The sequence below is a fragment of the Manis pentadactyla genome, chromosome 4, assembly GCF_030020395.1.
Source record: "Manis pentadactyla isolate mManPen7 chromosome 4, mManPen7.hap1, whole genome shotgun sequence".
NCBI classification, from domain to species: Eukaryota; Metazoa; Chordata; class Mammalia; order Pholidota; family Manidae; genus Manis; species Manis pentadactyla.
Window position 1 is genome coordinate 85,936,951 of NC_080022.1, and position 16,797 is coordinate 85,953,747.

The following is a 16,797-nucleotide window of genomic DNA, read 5'->3' on the forward strand; positions in this document are numbered from 1 at the left end:
CATGTATATAAATGTTGAATCACTATGTTGTACACCTGAAACTAATGTAATGTAATACTGTGTGTCAACTACCCTTCAATAAAGAAATAATTATCTACAAAAAAAAAAAAAAAACCCCATACAAAGGTACCAAGCCTGCTAGACCCATGAAGTTCTTGGGGACCACTGATCTGAAGCATGGCAGGACATCTCCTTCAAAATAAAGGACAAATTATTGTATGTCTCCTCAACCACCACTAGGAAACTCAGTGTGTGAAAATGCTTCTTCATGTTTTGGAAGCAGCAAATTCCATAGCTGGCAATGCTGATCAGCCCACATATTAAGTGACACAGAGACCATAATACTTATTACAATGGGATGATAGAGGTTAGGTGGCCAATTCACTGTCTTTAAAAAGGATGTAGTTATAAGGGTTAAAAACAGACTATGAAATCCCATTATCCATATTCAGAACCCAATTCCGCCACAAGCTGAGTGAGCAAGTTCTGTTATGTCTCTGATCTTCAGCTTTCTCATCTGTAACCTGAAAATAATCATAGTGCTCACCTATTACAGCCATTGTAAGGACTACTATGAGTTAACATGTCTGGCACAGGCAAAGTTAGTTTTATTATATTGTAATATATGTATTTATATTTGTTTAAATTTATATACAGTATATGTATATTATATTTTTATTTAATTACATACATTCATTATATTTTTTATATATAGTGCCTCCAGTACAATGGCCTGGATATTTTGAAAAGTAGGAGAGAAAGAGAGGCCCAGGAGAGGATTATAAACATTTATGCTTATGAGCTGTTTTTAGTGAATAGGATTACTTTGACAAAAGAAAAAGTGAAGGGTTAGTTCTTAACTGTAATGGAGAAGTAAGGTCAGAATGTGATTAAAGAAAGATACATGGAAATGGGAAAAGAGACCCACACAGAAAGCAGATGAAGATGACTGGAAGAAAGGGGATGAGTAATCACAAAGGTCAGGCAGAAATGGTAAATCAGAAAGAGCTTAAAGCTGGAAGGAGAAAGTAGGAAGGCTTGAGAAGGCCAGAAACATATTTCAGGTCGCAGAGAGTTTGCACCAGTGAAGAACAAACACCAGGGCCTTTAGAGAAGAGAAAAAACAGTTGATCGGAAAAAGAGGAATATTATAATATAACAGAGAAGCCCAGGCATTCTGTTATTGCAGCTACAACTGTCAGCATTCTGGAAGAATCATACAAATTGGGAAAGGTGATTAACAAAAAGAGGTTATCAGGGTCACTGAGGAAATGATTGCCAACACAGTATGCAAAACGGCATCTATATGATTTAAGGAATTGGTGAGAATCAAACAAAACTGGAGATATTCAAGCCCCAAGCACATACAGTCAATAAATATAATCTTCCCGATGTCATTTGTTTAATGATTTCCGTTGGTGTGGATTTTGACAGGGACAACATGTCCAAGGTCAACAGAGCAGCTTTGAATGTGCATAAAAAAATGCATAGTTGACTTATGTAAATCAGAGAACTGTATCAAGGTCTGAGCCCATCATGGTCAAATAACATTTGGCCATCTGACGCAGTCTAAATGGGGCCTAGAGAAAGACTCCTTGGACTGGCATCTCAGTGCCAACACTGTGTGTGCAATCTTGGACCTTGCTTAGCTTCTCCAAGTCTCAATTCCTTTAAGTAAAAAAATTAGGATAACAAGCATTCCTATTTCACAGGACTGTTATATCAGTTAGATGAGTAAATATATGTAAAGTGCTTAACCAGTGCCAGGCACAAAATAATTTTGTAGGGGAAGTCATCTCCCTTGCAAACTCACTGATGAGATCTGTTCTATTAACTCTTAGTTTTGAAATAAATAAAGATGAAAAGTTTAAATTATTGCAAAGTGTCTTTTTCTTTTTATTTACAAAAATAGATAAAAATGGGAGGCAGGGAGGCAAAGAACTAAGCCATTACAAGTGTTCCCAGTGGTGGCCGGGTGTGGTCTCACTCCTAAGTCATCAAATATAAAGCATTCAACACACACAGTCCCATTTGCCATATTCCCCATGTCAGTTATAAAGGCCTAAATCTCTTCACATAAAAGTCTTAGATTTATGTAGGTCCTACAAAGGCTAACACACATTAACTGCATCTCAGAATTTTATTTTTAATGTGGTTGAAATGGGTTTCTGGAAGAGAGGCTTGACAAGCTGTGTTTTTGTACTTTCCAGTGAATTTATGAACAATTAACTGTCCTAGCAGAGAACCCCTCCTCTTGTGTAATAGGGAGTCCCAGAGGCCTTTTTTTGTTTCAGAATAACAGGAACTATACAAAGATATTCTCTCCAAAGTGGTCCCTGAAACTGCTGCTCACTTGGGAAAAATCTTCCAGCCCAAATTTCTCCCCTAACAGAAAACTCAGGGACATAAGCCTGTGCCATTTGCAGCTGAGGAGAGCTGGGTAGATATATAATACATACTTTCCCATCAACAAACAGCCTCCAAATCCTAATGTCCATGAGACAGAGGTGTGACCTTACCTCTGAACAAGTTAGAAATCCCTGTTCCAAGAGTGGACACTATTCAAACAAAATTTCCTACGGTTATTGATAACATCATAAAGTAAAAACTAGAAAAATTGCTTTATCTGGCCATAGGCAGTCTCAATTTTTCTTTCCCTAACAATGCAATTATCATCATCTTAGAATATTTTTGTCTGTTAGTTGCATAGTCATTAAATAATTAGGATCTAGCCTGAAATGAAAAAACTTGTCTAAATAGATATTCCCTGAAGACTCAAAATCAGTCTAGATAAAAGCCAATAACAGAACTCAATCTAGATGAGACAGAAGTAGAAGTATTGGCTGGTGACAGAGAGTACTGCAAACAACTGTATAATTGTTGGAGAGACTTTGCTGTTTCCTCGCAGCAATACCCCTTGTCAGGGAAGTGCAGGATATGGCAACAGACCAGATCAAATTAGTGAATTAGTGGTCATTTCATTACATTCTCTTTAACTAAATTTTTACATGCCTCATGAGTCTGAGCTGCCCCAGAGTAAAAGCTCCCATGTGTGTCTGTTCATAACGGTCCATAGCCTCTCCCAGGTGTCTCCCATTTAGCAGTTCCACCCAGGCTTTATTCCACCACTTCCCTGATTCCTTGGCTCCCATTCTGCCTCCATATATGGGGTTTGATTCTCCACGAAGCCCCCAGGGTTGATGCCCCTGTCACGGACCTTAAGCAGACTTTCAGAACCTAAATTCCTGCTGCTGTGCTCCAGCTTCCCAGATGCTCCAGGCAGCATCTGCCCAGGTTTGCTGTATACAAGCCTGCCCTCCTCTGACCAGCAAAGTGAGATGGGAGTTTTAAGCAAATGCTGAAATTTCAGCAGGCCAGATACAATACAGTACTGAAACTATAGTCCCATCTCCTACAAGATTTTAGGCAAATTATCTGTACCATCAGGGTCCCAGGAGATGTTGACCTCCAGTGCAGTTCACAGGGGATAGGTACTGTCATTCTTCATGCAGAAGGTGCCAAGCAATTGGGTGGGGTCACTGGAAAGACTTTAGTTCTTTTGGAGGGAAAACGGCCTAGAAAAGCACTATGTCTATGTCCTAGGTTGGAGGGAAGTAAGAGACAAGGAGGTTACTGTAAGTGGAGCCAGAGCCTTGGGATTGAGGTTTTAATCCCAATTATAAGAACTGGGGCACACCAGTGTGGAGTCATTTGGTGTTAGAACATGACAGGGACCACAGCCGGTTACTACATTAAGAAAAGAGCAACCCAGTGCAGGGGACATGACAGTAGAGACAGGATGAGCTGTTCCCAAGTCTGGCTGCGCCAAGATGTTTTCCCTTCAGCCCCATCCTGTTCCCTCCCACTCCCGATTCTGATGGTGACATCTAAAGGAGAGAAAGACTCACTCAGAGCTGCAAACTCCCACCCAGGAGTAGGTTGCCAGTAGGCAAATAGGCTGAGCACTTAAGCAGTTCCCAGGAGAAGAGGAGCTTCTGTCTGTTTTACTGTTTGGTTTAGTCAGACAGAGAGAAATCTCAGATGATGCTGATATGAGTAACATAGTAATTTATAAACTGTTTGCCAGCAAATTGATCTTCCTGTAATCTGCCACATTACATACATAGGCGTGCTTAAGTGATCAGCATACAGATAAGAGCTAAGAGGAAAATTCTTTATCTTTTATTATCTTTTCTACTTGGTTTTAAATAAGGGTTATGATTCTTCATGATGGTGACTAACACTTCCTGGTTTGCCTGTGGACTTTGAGTTTGAGCACTTTAAGTCTCCCATCCCTGGAGAACCCCCAGTCCCATGCAAACTGGGGTGGTTGATCACTCTAGTGGCAATTCAAAAACCTGGAATAGAGCCTTCCTGTCCCACAGATTAAATAAGTGATTTAGGGCATATCAGTTGCATACCCTATCCTCAGATATAATCTAACACAATATTAACATCCACACAAAGAATTCCCTTAATCTTTTTAATATATCAGAGGTTCTCAACCAAAAAATAGGCATCAACACTAAGTAATACAAACCCTGAGTAGTATCAGGATTTCCCCTCTCCCTTCTGCCCTTTGCAAAGAACCACAGAGAGGAGGCTGAGAAACAGGTACCAGCAACAGTTGAGTAGCTACACATATTTCAATATTTATTAGGACATTTATTCACTTTTAGTATAATTGAATATGTATTCAAAGAATAGTTTTTTACTTACTTACAGATATATCTGCCCATCTGGAGCAAGACATTTCTCCTATGACAGTTCCCCTTAGTCTTCCTATCTTACCAGACAGGGGCAAAAAAGCTAAGAAACCCATAATAAAGTCATAGCCCAGGAACTCAGGTCCATTAAAGGCTGATATTTAATCATGAACTGATAGAATTCTTCCCTCCTTCAAGCCTTACATGATGGTTAATTTTGTGTGTCAACTTAAGCAGACTAAGGGCACATTAGTAAAACACTGAGAGCTGGTAAAACATTATTTCTGGGTGTGTCTATGAGGGTGTCTCTGGAAGGGATTAGCATCTAAATCAGTAGACTGATTGCCCTCACCAATGTGGGTGGGCCTCATCCAACTGACTGAGGGCCTGAATAGAAAAAAACAGAAGTGTAAGAAGGGTGAATTCACTCTCTACTTGAGCTGAGATATCCATCTTTTGGATTCAGAATGGTGTACCATCGCTTCCTCCCCACTTGCTCACATCAGCAAAGACCTTCTTTCCAAATAAGGTCACATTCACAGCTACCAAGGATTAGGGCTTGAATTTATCATTTGAATACAACACACACAGAAAAAAAATCTAGCCATAGGAGAAAAAATATAAGAACTCATATTTTCAACAAGTTTAGTATTAGATTACACAAAGCCTCCCTTTTCGCTGCTTTGTCTCCTGTCTTTCACTCAGTTTTGGCACTAATAGCAGTGTTCTCTTCAAGTTGAAAACATATGTTCAAAAAAAGAAGAAATGGTAGTTGTTGAGAATGACAAGTTTCAGAGACATACAGGTCTGAAGGTAAAAACTAGCTTGACAGCTGAAAATGTCTGTGTTTTACACTAAAAGGTTTTTTAGCATTTCTGTGGTTTCTAAGATAGTACTAGAGCAAACTCTTCCTTACCATTCTAGTTACATTACCATTTTAATATATTGGTTTCAAAATATTTTTTTCTACCCAAAAGGCTGATTTTAAAAACACAAATAGGACAGTTTTGCTGCATTTCCCCCATTTGGGTGTGGCTCACCTATAAAGACAAGAGAAAAATTAAAATTATTTTATCTGATAAAAATCAAAACAAGTAAAGATACTTTGGAAGAAAAAAAAAAGCTGCCTCAGAAAAAGGAAAACGTGTGTGTTGCTATAAAGATATCAAGGTCAATGGCACAAAAAGCAGCAAAGACTGTAGAATGATGCTGTAAGCCCAGCAGTCCTGAGCAGACACTTCGTTGACCAGCCTATGTGATAGACCCTGGCATCTCTAAGCTGGTGTCCCTACATACTCCAGGGCTAGAAAGGACTTCAGAAATCAGCAGGCCAGGCCTAGCACAAATCTACTATCTAGAATACCTGCCAGATGGTCATCTACTGTCTGCTCACTTGCTGTGAAGGGCCACAGCCTTCCTGTCAAGGGGACCAGTATTTAAGCTCCTCCATATACTAAATCAGCCTGTATACTTCCTGAGCTCCTCCCACTGGTCTTGGTTTGTACCCATCAGCACCACATTTATATGTTCTTCTTTCCTCGGATAGCAGATGTGGAGACGGCAGCCAAGATCCTCTGAATCTCCTGGGTTTGAGATCCCCCTGACCATGACAGAGCTGTTCGGTGCATAACTAAGTCATGAGCAGATGACGTCTTCATGATGGTAAATCCACCTTTTGGAAAACTTGTTACCAGGGATCTTATTTCTCCACTGTCCTGTTAGAGCCTGGAATTCTTTGGAAATAAACATCTATAAGGAAAAGGGGATGAGAATATGTGTGGAGTGGTGAAATTTTAGATAGGACTCACTGGAGCTGTTTTTGAGTAAAAACCTAATGTAGTAAAGGAGCTCAGCACTCAGATATCTGGGGGAAAAGCATTCCAGGAAGCAGAAACAGAAAATGCAGAGGAACCAAGACAGAAATATGCCTGTTACAGTAAAGAAATATCAAGGAAACCAGCATGGAAAGATTGAACAACGTAGTAAGTAGACAAAAATGATTTTTTTATAAGTAATTGGGTCAGATCACAAAATGTCAAGGACACCAGATTTTACTTTAAGATAAGAGCCCTTGGAAGATTCTGAGAGGAAGGACAAGACCTGACTCACTAAGCTCACTTGGGCTATTGTGTCATAAACACTGAAGGACGAGGGCAGAAACCCAATGACAATTAGGAAGCTATTCTAGTAATCCAGGTGAGTGACGGTGGTTTAGACCAAAGGGAGGCAGGGAAGGTGGGGATGTGGTCACATTCTGGGCATGCTTTGAAGTTGACAGGAGGGAGGAGAGAAAGAGATGATGAGTCACCAAAGACACCAAGTTCTCAACTGAGCAGCTAAAAGAACAAAGAAGCCATTAACCAGGTGAGGACGTTTCAGGAGGAACAAGGTTGGAAGGAAATACCAGGAGCCCTGCTTTGGACAGGGTAAATGTGAGGTACTGATTAGACATCTAAGTGAAGCTGCTAGGTTGGCGGCTGGGTATAACAAGCCCCTGTTTCCAGGAAAAATTGCACCTGCAAATATAAACTGGGTGTCAGTTACGTAGATGTATTTAAAGCCATTGGTCTGGATGATACTGCCTCTTGGAAGAGAGAGTAGGTTGAAAAGAAAAGAGGACTCAGCCCTGGGGCTCCTCTGTTGTTTAGAGATTGAGGAGATAAAAAGGAACAGCAAAGAGACTAAGAACAAGTATCCAGTAAAGGAGAAACAGCTGGCAAGGTGGCGTCCTGGGCGTGACGTGCTTCAAGGAAGAGTGATAACTCACCATATAATGCTGATTTGTCCAATAAGACAAAGATGAAGGAATGGGATGACAAGTGGGTTTAGCCAATGCACATCACTGGTGAGGATGATGCATTTACTTATGTGAGGACATTTTTGCAACTTCATTCATTGTCTTTCAAAGGCAATAAAATAACGATCCATTTTGAGCTCCCCACAATGATGTCAGGGAGCAGTGTTATAACCCCATACTGACAAGTGGGCTCAAGATCACAGTTCTGAAGAGGCTACACCAGACTCACAACTCCATGAGTCATGAGGGTCTTTCCACTTTACCCAAGCAATCTGTAGACATTGAATCACAGAGGATGTTTCCCGAGTTGTCTTTTGTCCTTCAAAAACTCACTATTTATCTCACAAGAATAAATTATCTAAGCCTTTCCACATTGCTAATTTGGCTTATATGACTTCAGATAACAAACGCTGTTAATGTTTTGTCCACTTTGCCCTACGATGTGCCCTCTGTCTACCCCTTCCCAACTCTGAGGGTTGCCTCCAGTACAGACCTCGAGGATTGTTCAACAAGGAATTATATAGTCATCACATTCTTATTTGCTCCAATTATCATTGCTATTAATCATGTCCACTTTTTGACAGCTTTGATCCTGACTTTTGTCCATCTCTTAAGGAAGCTGTTTTCCTAGTTTCCAAAATATGCACTTCTCTCGGTAGGTGCCAGACTCAGACAGCGACAGTGCTCTCTTCTGGTGGAGATGCAAAATTATTTTGTACATGCTATGATGTTCTCTGTGTTTCTTCAGGACGCAAGACTCTTTGGGGCTTCTTATATACAGGAAATACTCCAATACAAGAAATTTTAAAATTCATAATCTAGATTGTTTTGCCTGAGTGCATTAAAGAATTAATGCAGTTTATGGAACATCTAAAGAAAATGGTTTGCAAGTTAAAAATGATCTTACCCCAAATTTAAATTTTACTCCCCACCCTCCATCCCCAGCTGATCTCCTCCCTTGGAAGTGTTCACCAAAACTTCTTTCAGTTGGAAGTATCAGAAACTAATCCAAACTTGCTAAAGCAAAAGAAAAAGATAATTTCTTGTCTCCACTGATGAAAATTCAAGGGCATGCAGAGAGTTTAGCTTTGGAATGCTGAGTTTAGGAGCTTGAATAAAGTCATTGAGACCCCTACCTTGGCTCTACTTCCTCCATGGATTTCATGATCAGGCTCTGCAGACAGGAGAAACTCTCTTGGGCCTACACCATCCCATCTGCCGACAGCTTTGGCCAAAAGACCAAATCCAGTCACCTGAACGAAATGCTGTGGCCAGAGGAATTATGTATGTGATGCTCTTGGGCCTGGATCCATCGTACGTGATAACAACAGGTGTGGGTTACTTCCCCAAGGGAAAGTACAGTAACTGGAACCATAAATATAGTAGGGCACTGTTCTAAAAAAAGAGAGACAAGGGGGGAAAATAGGAGTCAACTCCATTTGGCCACCAAATCTACAGAGAATTTCATTTATGAGTGGGTTTTTAATAAAGGGTGGTATGTTTAGCTGACTGATGAGAAAGGGTAGCAGGAGGTACCATTAGGCACCGCACTCCTGCCACTGAAAGAGGTAATTGAAGAAGGGTGATATTGGATGCAGCCAACATTAGATGCCCAACACAGGAAAGGTAGAAAGCTGGTTGTGAGAAGGAAGCAGCTGTACTGTCCTCAATGTCTTGCACACCCTAAACCATGTTACACCCAGGAGACTGGGCCAAAAGGCAAAAAATAAAAACATTCCCTTACCAAATTGAATGGAAGCCCCTTTTATAATCTAAAGAGTTCACAGGAAATGGTATTAGGTTCAGATATTTTTGGGTCACAAAAATATATGTCTGAAAAATAAAGTATTTCTGTCCATATCAACTCATGTTAGAATCATGTATGTAAAGGATACTATGGGTAAAATTGTAACATTTCCAGAATATCTTCCCTGGCTTTGGTACATCTGCATATCAACAGGCATTCAGAGATGGAAAGAAGTATGGCTTTAGTGCATTTGCATCATTCCTCAGGGGTGGAGAGAAGTTCATCTCCCTATCAATGGGTAATTACCCGGGCAATGGAGGGCTTATCTGTACCTGAGAGGGGAGGGGAATGGCCAGTTTTGCTGCTGCTGGAGCAGGAGAGAGATGGGCTGGACTGCAGTTTTGTAAGCAATAAACAGATTTTAAACTTAATTTCTCCCTTTGACTGATTTCTGTTTTTAAAGGTATTTTTGCCCCAGGATTTCCTCTCCCAGGACTAACACCTGGCACAGTTGGCAGGATTCCTCTGAACCCAAAATCTGTCATAAATAGGTGTGACCTTTGAGAGGGCCGCCCCAAGAAATGACAGGGGGAAGTGGCGTTGGTGCTGAGGGACATGTGTCTACACTCGTGTGGTCATGGAGGCACCACCACTGCTGCTGGCTGCGCCAACCCCAGCCCGTGGCCTGAGCCTAAGGCTACTGCTTCTGCCACTGCTGCTGCTTCTTCTGCTGGCTGGAGCCTGGTCACAACTATGGAAGTTGTGTAGAGGTCCAGGTCACCTTGATAGAAAAGTAACTGGCTGCTGTGTACCATGCCTTGCTGGCTACAGAGCCCATCGCTGGAACAGCTCTGACCAAGGCAATAGCCACCTATTCCATCTGGGGGTGGGTGAGAGACTGGACCCAAAGGGTATGTAATGGTGTGGCACAGACACCTACCATATATCGTGTGACTGGCCACTTGCCTTTGGCATCCCCAGGGAATGATGAAGCAGATACATTGGCCCAGGTGCACTGGCTAAAAGGAAAGCCTGCCTCTGATGTGGTCCAATGGCAACATCAGCATTTGTTGCATGTGGAGCAAAAGACAATGTGTGCTGTAGTCCATCGGTGGGGCTTGCTACTTTGAAGAAGTCAGCCAAGCCCAGAAGGAGTTCCCTGCATGTTGTGCAGATCAGCAAACCACCAAGAGGGACCTGGAGTGTCTCTTTGCAGCCTATGGCCAGTTGCCAGTGATTGAGAGCAATCAAGGCACCCACTTTATTGGACATGCATTGCAAGGATGGGTGCAGCAATTAGGAAGAAAATGGATGTGGTCCTGGACATTTCAACACATGGACCGGCAATGGCTGGCTCTTCTGGCACCTTGGGGAAAAGGCCTGGAAGCTGGCCTCCTGTGTATTCCTGGAATAACAGCAAATTGGCCCCTGAAAATCAGTTATTTGCTTCTACAGTCTTTGTGGCATGGATGTGCCCCCTGGCTGCAGCTGCCACATGATGGCTGGAATGGATGAGCTTTGGACTTAATCTGCATGGGACTTTGAACCTAGCTGAATCCTCTGGCTTGAGAATTATGATTGTGTTGCTGTTGGCAAGAAAAAATGCTTAAAGAAAGGCTTGACTTTGTCTAATATTTGGTAAAAGTTTTGTGAGCAATCTAGCATGGTTGTTAGGAATGAGTAAACAAATGTAGAAACATATTTTGTGCTTAGTGAGAGATTGTGTTGTAAAGTACATTTACTTAATCTGCGTGGGCTGAATCTTCTGGCTTGAGGATTATCACATTTAATTGTGTTGCTATTTATGTTATTAGATTGGTGGGAAGACAAAGAAAGGAGAAGGAGTAAATTGTAAGGTGAGATTTCTGGAGGGGTGGCCTGTGGGTAAAATTGTAACATTTCAAGAATATCTCACCTGGCTTTGGTACATCTGCACATCAATAGGCATTCAGAGGTGGAAAGTAGTATGGCTTTAGTGTATCTGCATCTTTCCTCAGGGATGGAGAAGTTCATCTCCATATCAATGGGTAATTTCCTGGACAAGGAAGGCTTATCTATACCTGAGAGGTGAGGGGAAGGGCCGATTTTGCTGCTGCTTGAGCAGGAGAGAGATGGGCTGGACTGCACTTTTGTAAACAATAAACAGGTTTTAAACTTTATTTCTTCCTTTGATTTCTGTTTTTAGAGGTATTTTTGCCCCAGAATTTCCTCTCTCTGGACTAACATATACAAAAGAAGGTGACAACTTAAAATTGAAATAATCATGTTGTTTTATGTCCTCCACCAGCTTCCTGGAAGTGTGTGTGCAGATGTGCACATGAGATAAAACAAGTCATAAGAAATACACATTTGGTCATTCAGATGACCTAATATTTGTTTCCCAGGTATATTTGGTCTTCAACCACAGTTCCTGAAAACACTACAGAGTCTTATAGATGAAACAGGTGTCTTGTCATGTTAATGAGAGACTTTTGGACCCCACCCAAGGACAGAACTGGAGGCTGAATCAGCCAATGGCCAATAATTTATTCAATCATGACTGTGCAGTGAAGCCCTCACAAAAACCCCTGAGAACTTATGGCTTTCTTAGATCCTACTTCCTGGAGAGAGCTTCTACTCTTGGGGAACCAGAAAGCTCCCATGTGCCACCAAGACAGGCCCCAAGCTCTATAAGGATAGAAGCTCCTTTATTTGGGAATTGCCCTGTGTATCTCTTCATCCAGCTGTTAATTTGAATCCTTTATTAAACTGGTACACCTGTTTCCTGAGTTCTGGGAGCCCCTCTAGCAAATTAATTGAACCTAAGGGGGAGGTCATGGGAACCTCCAATCTGCAGCTGGGAGGTCAGAAGCACAGGTAACAGTCTTGGGCTTGTGACTGGCATCTGGGGTTGGGGATGGAGGGCAGTCTTGGAGGACAGAGCCCTTAATCTGGGAATCTGGTGCTGTCTCCAGGCAGATAGCATCACATTGAATTCAGTTCTCAAACACCCTGCTGGTGTTTGAGAATTGCTTGGTGTTATGCATGGAAAGACCCCTCCCACACATACACACACATTGAGCTGGCTCTGGAAACCTAAATGGCATTATACTATTATTGTATTGTATAATATTATTACTGTTTTCATATATGAAAAAACATAACAGATTTGGTGTCAAAGGCATGGATTTGGGTAGGCCAGCCCAGGCTCCAAAAATATGTGGTTTTTGAAGAGAAAGCATGAAAGGGGAGGGGATGACATGCCTTTGATTTCTGGCTGGCTACCCAGTCACCTATGATATGAAACAGCAGCTGCCATGCAATCAGGTACTAAAGGTAAAAGTTAGCAGTTGAATTTAGAAATGGCAGTGGACCCAGCTTCTAAGAAGTTGTTTTATTGAATGTGTAAGGAAATGCAAAGTAGTAAGAAGCAGGCTAAATATACCCTTCCCTTGTTATTGTTACCTGTAATAGCCAAATTGAAAATAAAAGAAAGACCTCTTGTCACTAAGAAGATAGTCAATATAGGGGGAGGCAAAAACCAGGAAGTGACTCAAACCAGGGCATATAATGTGAAGGAAATGGTTATAATGTGTGGATCGGTATCACCGGCTTCCTGAAGAACCTTTACTAAAGTGGATTGTGAGAGTAACCAGTTTGGGGGCTGTGTCTTTGGTTTTGAAGGCTTCAGAATGGAAGAGCATGTTTGGGCTGATGCAAGACCCACAGCTCACTATTGAACAATAACAGATGGCTGTATGTGATCCAGACAAACAGGACGTTATTTCTGCGGAATCAGCCAGCCTGGTGGACTTGCTAAAAGCCACTATGAGGTCTGTTTATCCTAAGAAGGGGGACTACCAAACTTCCCCTATACATGCCAAATGGAACACCCTAGATAAAGCAGCTGATACGCTTTGTAGGCAAGCTATGTGGAGTTGGTTTTATGATGACTGAGGTATTCACCCACTGAATATTCCTGTCAGATTATGGTGAATGCTGTGATTAAGAGGACCCGCATTACATAGGCACTCCATGTAACTTTACTGCTATGAAATCAACAACAATTTGAGAGGCCTTATCAGATTTGTTTCCTCAGCTTCCCTGCACAGGTCTTACTGATACCAATAGCATTAAAATAATTAAGAAAATGGGGAGGGACAAAGGAGAGAGTCAACGAACTTGACCCAACAGACTGGAAGCCTTCAGATGGTTATTGAGAAATGGAGTAAATAAAGAGAACATTGATGGGGTTGAAATGAAGGTATTAATGCAGAACTACCAGAGACTGGGTTTGTCAATGGGACCCCTTGTTATTCCCCCAACATTACAGAGGCCCAAACAAGTCCGCTCTATTTACCCCAGTTTGGAAGAATTTAAAAAGCCTGAAGGTCAAGATTACAATGAGAAACCTAACCAGGAGTCCCCTGGGGCTTTGGTGAGGTGGGTTAATCCAATTGAATTGGACAAAAGGGCCAGGGTCTTCTGGCCACCCCCCTGCCAGGACCTGAGGCCATTTGCACATATCTTGGTATAAAATGGCCAGGGGGAGGAGAAGAAACCTTCCTGGAACTCACTGAAATGAGAGCCCAATGCACTGATTCCAAGATTCCAAAACCTGTTTAAGTCTTATCAGGAGCTCAGGTTACATCGGGAGGATATGGACATCAACGTTTGATGGGATTAAGGTGAAAGTCTGGATGAAAATTGGGGTGTTTGAGCAGATTTTGTGTGAGGTGGTTGCATCTCCTTTACCTGAATGTGTTACTGGGATGGATGTTATGTCTGACTGGATATTGCTTCCCCTACCTAATACCATAAAACAGAAGGCATGGAAGCCCCCCCTTCAGGCCAGTTTTAGTGGTGCATGCTAAATGGGAACCACTAGAACTTCCCAAGCCCACATAGGTGGTTAACTTGAGCAATATAGGCTACCTGGTGGACAAAAAGAGATCACCAGTTTAATTAGTGACATGCTAGAAGCTGAAGTGCTGGTGTCCTGTAGCTCTGAGATGGAGGGGCTTCCCAGCTCCAGGCAAGTTCACTCTGGATTTGGTGAGGCTGAGAAATTATAATGGAATGTTGGAGGATAAAAGGGCTTGTACCAAGCTTTATTCTAGTGATGGCAAATTGAGCCCTAGAATCACATCTGCCTCCAGCAAGCCTGCATGCGGCAAGCCTGTCTTCCTCTCTGCCTCTGCTCCATTTTCTGCCTATGTTCAGGCTCTGTCTCTGCTCCAGGGTCTGCCTTATCCTCCAGCCTGTTCCGCTCCAGGCTCTCTGCCACACACTGTGTGGAGCTCCTTATATAGCAACACAGACAATAATAGCTTATTGCCAATGGGTGTATAAGCATTAGCATACTCAGTTAGCCAATTACATCATCAAATAGATTAGGGTCAGGTGAGGATCCTGGCCATAGAAACTTCCATTTTCCCTATATGCCCACAAATTCACTGTACAATAGTCCTGTGTGATCTGCGCAAAAGACAGATGGTGTGTGGAGACTCTCCAAGCTTACATAAAGTTGTATTGCCCATAGCCTCAGCAGTTCCAGACATGGTCTCAAACATACAGAAAATACAGTAGTCTGAGGGAGGCTGGTACTCAGTGACTGACCTGACCAGTGCTTTCCTCTCTATCTCGATCTCTGAAAAGAGCCAACTATAGTTTGCCTCCTCATGGGAAGGACCCCAGTTTACTTTCACTGTGCTCACACAGGGTTATCTGAACTCACCAGCTTATTATCACAACTTGGTCAGATGAGATTTGGACTTGATGCAGATCTTGAATATAATAATACACTATATTGATGACATTATTGAGGTAGGAGGTAACTGGTGGGGTAGGTAGAACAGGACACGTTGCTCTGGTGGAGATAAGCCAAGCAGGACACTGACATCAGGCATTGCTGGCCAAGTGAGATGCATAAGAAACCACTCCCTGATATGGCCAGCCTAAGATACAAGGGGGTTTTCTGATCCCCCAGTCTAGCCTTAGCAACAAGTCCTAGGCAACCAGGTGGACTTTCTCATTTCCAGTGCTTATAATCCCCTAGACACTGCAGCCAAAACAGTCTTCTCCATTGGCGTTCCTCCTGATTAGTAGGAGTCATTTTCTTTTCACTCCTCATTAAAACCTTTGCTGGTTGTTCGTTACTCTTGCCTATTGACTTCATTCTTTGTTGCCTTTGAGACATGATACTGGGAGAAAACAGCATCTCAGCCAGTAACATTATGATAATATCAGAAAAAGAAGAGCAGGCCAGGACTGATTTGAATGCACTAGCGACACACATGACCAACCGGGGCTGGTTAATAAATCCAGCAGAGGTCCAATGGCCTGCTCACACAGTGAGATTCTTAGGAATAATGTGAGCAGGAGCCACCTGGGATGTTCCATGAGTGACTAAGGGTAAACTGTGGTCACTACCCACCCCTACTTTATCAAATATTTAGGATCTATTTGTTTACATTACAACAAAAAGCCCAGTGTTTGGTTGATTTATTTTGATTTTGGAGGACACGTATTCCACGCCTTGGAATATTGCTAGCTTCCATCTGTAACACTTCACAAAATAAAGTCATATTTGAGTGGGGCCTGAACAAAAGTGAATTAAAAAAGGCAGTCATGCTCTCAGCACCTTTGGGCCCTCTTGACTCCCACTCAGATATGACTTTGGAAGTGTCCATGCAGACTGAAGCTTGTGACAAAAGCCCATGCGCACCTCCTAGCAGACACTGTTGGGATTTTTGGACCAGAAAATTCCAGTGCTACTGCCCATTTGAGAGACAGTGTGTTATTGGGCATTAATTGGGACTGCCTCAATGACTGAAGGATGTAAAGTAATCTTGAAACCTGAGATACCCACAATGTCTTGGGTAATGTCAGAGAAACACTCTAATAAGGAAGGCACTGCCTACAAGAATTCCAAAATAAAATGAAAATGGTTCATACAGGAGCAGGCTGCCGGGGGAATGCACGGAGGCCCACACTGTATCCATGAGCAGATAAACTCTTTCTCTCTAGGACCAACCCTGAAGCCCCCTGATGAGCTGCCAGAACTGATTGCTACATGTGCCCTATGAGCAGCTCTCACCTGAACAGCAAAGACCTACTTGGTCTACAGATAGCTGTTCCAAAATGAATGTACAATACTGTTTGTAAAGCTGCTGCCTTAAGACCAGAGGATGGCAACACTCTCTGTCTTTAAGAATAAATCACCTCAGTGGACTGAACTGCATGCTGTGTTCCTGGCAGTGATGGAAGAATTGAACAATGATAGAAGCCTCTCTGGATCTTTACTGACTGGTGTATTGTAGGCAATGGCCTGGCTGTATGGTCAGGTAGATAGGCAATGGAAAACTGGGCTCTTAAAGGAATGCTTGTGTGGGTGCAGTTCTATGGAAATTACTCTGGGAATTTAAGGGGTGCTTTAAAGTAGGACAGGTTGATGCTCAGGGAAGAACCCCCTTACAGGATCAGAAGGTGACTGGAACCACTGAGTGGACCTGTTGGTGCGTTCCCTTGAGGCGGCCGCCAGCTCCATGAAATGAGTGGACACAGGG